Source organism: Mesocricetus auratus, unplaced genomic scaffold (assembly GCF_017639785.1).
Source record: "Mesocricetus auratus isolate SY011 unplaced genomic scaffold, BCM_Maur_2.0 Super-Scaffold_100018, whole genome shotgun sequence".
In the NCBI taxonomy this organism is placed as follows: Eukaryota; Metazoa; Chordata; class Mammalia; order Rodentia; family Cricetidae; genus Mesocricetus; species Mesocricetus auratus.
The window spans coordinates 43,180,676-43,183,339 of record NW_024429199.1 but is presented as its reverse complement, the minus strand read 5'-3'; positions in this window follow the sequence as shown (position 1 = coordinate 43,183,339).

Genomic DNA, 2,664 nt, shown 5'->3' with positions numbered 1-2,664 from the left:
TCAAACATATAAAAAGTTAATGAGTCCTTATTTTACGTGAACTCATGTGGTACTTTGAATTGGCTCTTGTCAGCTCATTAGGAGGTGTGACCTTGTTGGAGGAAGTGTGTCACCGTGGGGGTGGGCTTTGAGGTTCCCTATGCTCAAGATACTGTGTAGCAACACAGCCCATTTCCTGTTGCCTTCTGCTCAAGATTGTAGCCAGCACTATGTCTGCCTGCATGCCACCATGCTCCCTGCCATGATGACAATGGACTAAACCTCTGAACTGTAGCCACCACTTCAACTAAATGTTTTCTTTCAAAGAGTAGCCATGGTCATGGTGTCTCTTCACAACAATAGAAACCCTATGAATACCAGCTCAATAAACACCCATTCCAGCTTCAAACTGGGATTTACACTTATGTGGAGACAGCTTTAAATGAAAATAATGAATCTCCAAATATCTTAAAGGTGGAATTTAAGGCAAAAACTACTACCTGTGTTAAAAGAGGAGATACTTTGCTAGGCATGGCGATAAACACCTATAATCCCAGTGCTTGGGAGGCAGGAGGCAGAGGCAGAAGGATGGATAAAAATGAGATGAGCCTGATCTGCAGAGCAAGTTCTGGACCAGCCAAGGCTGCATAGTGGGGGTGGTGTGGGGTTGGGAGAATCTGTAGAACATTCTGAAGCCAAGGCTGCAGAGTGGGGGTGGTGTGGGGATGGGAGAGTCTGTAGAACATTCAGATTAATGTCTCTCAAGTCGTAGGTAACTGCGTGTCCTATCAATTTTCTTGCCTCTCCAATCTCCACAACAAATGTTGCCCATGATCAAGCATTTGACAAATACTGTTTACTGACGGAAGACTATAATATCCCTGTAGCTTAACTGGGAACTGACATCCAACCAAGGACTACGAGAGACTGAGAATTCTGTGAACACAATGACAGAGGGTCTGTGGACACAAGGTTTTCTATGAACGTCTAGTGTCAACACACATGCATAAGCACATACACTCCCATACAGCTGTGCACTCACAAATATGCAACAACATGCACACCACACACATACATATGCACAGAAATTAAGGGTATCTGCAGCTGAAGGGAATACAGGCGACCTTGCCTCAGAAAAAAGATGACAACATCCAAATACCACTTGAAATGAGTCCTTTGCCTCTTTGTCTTTTTGAAACAGGAAGTCTCAGGGGAAGAGAGAATGTTCCATCTACAGTCACTGCCTGCTTATTGATGACATTCTAAAGGGCATTGTTCCTCTTGAGAACACACGAGACTCTACAAAGAACCATCACACGGAAATGACTGCTCAGATCATTTTCGTTCTCTGAGATGAATTAAATAAAGGTCATTGAGAAGACCTAGAAAACAAGCTGGGAAGGACAATGAATCACAAATAGCCAAATGTGAGGGTTTGCGTCATCCTTCCTGAGAGAAGGGTCCTGTTTTCACGGCTCTTAGCTGAGACACCCTGAATGCATTGTCCACCAACAGCTATGAGAAGGTGCAGTTTTCCTGAGTGTGTACTCTGCGCCTGGATGCTTGGCTATCCAGCACTGTCTTGCTTGGTGTTCTCTGCCATCTTTGAGACAGGCATGATTAGTTTGCCTACTTTGATACAGGTAAGGCTTTCAGAAAATTTGCCCAGCATTGTCTCAGATTCTATCTGTATGCTGGAGAGGCTTTCCTTCTGCACAATGTGACAACACTTTTACCTCCAAGTGTCCTGCGGATTTCATTCTTGGATAGAGTGTACCATTTTCAGTGAGTATCTTCACCACAAGGAATGGGTGTGATATTTGGTCATGGTGCTTTTTGTGGCATGTTATTTGCATGTTTACACAGAATTAATTCATTTCTAATCAACTTTCTTCCCCAAGATTCCCCCAATCATCTGTGAGATGTCAATGATTTCAATGCAGGAAACAGAATTCATTCTTTCTCTTCTCAGTCATATACATCCAAGGTCAAATGTTAATTTATGTTGTATCCTAGTATGTAGGGACACAGTAAGATCTCCTTCTAGATGTATACCAACAGCTTTCAGCTACTCACACTTGCTTTGTCTTGATAAGGCTAGAGAGCCAGCCCATTACTGCAAGTGGTGGTACACAGAGCCCAGGAGTATAGCTCAGTGCCTGGCATGCATGAGGCCATGGGCTCTACTTCCAGACCCAACTCCGTGCTTTTCATGTTGCATCTATATTGGAGACTCATTGGCCTCCTCCAAACTTCAAAGTCTCATCAGTAAAGTTCCACTTGGACACCTGGATAGCAGTCACCAGTGTATTGTACATAACTTGACATTTCTGGACACTGATATTCAGAGTCTCCTCAGAAAAACGCTCATTGTCTTGTGGGCTGTTGTTGTGATGCAACAGAAAATTTACTTCTACATTATTTCTAGAATGCAACAAGAAGCTTTGTTCTTTGATAACCTCCCTTCCTGGAGTTCTATTACGCTATTATCATGGTACCCTAGTATATGATGTAGCTATTTGTCTCTGTCTAGGATTGTGTATCTAAGTATGTTAAAGAAATAAAAACTACTTGAGTCAAAATTCCCCAGAGAGAATAAATAAGAGATACATTTCTTGGATTTTTGATTTTTTTTTTAACAGTGACTCTCTACATAGCCCTGGCTATCCTGGAACTCATTATATA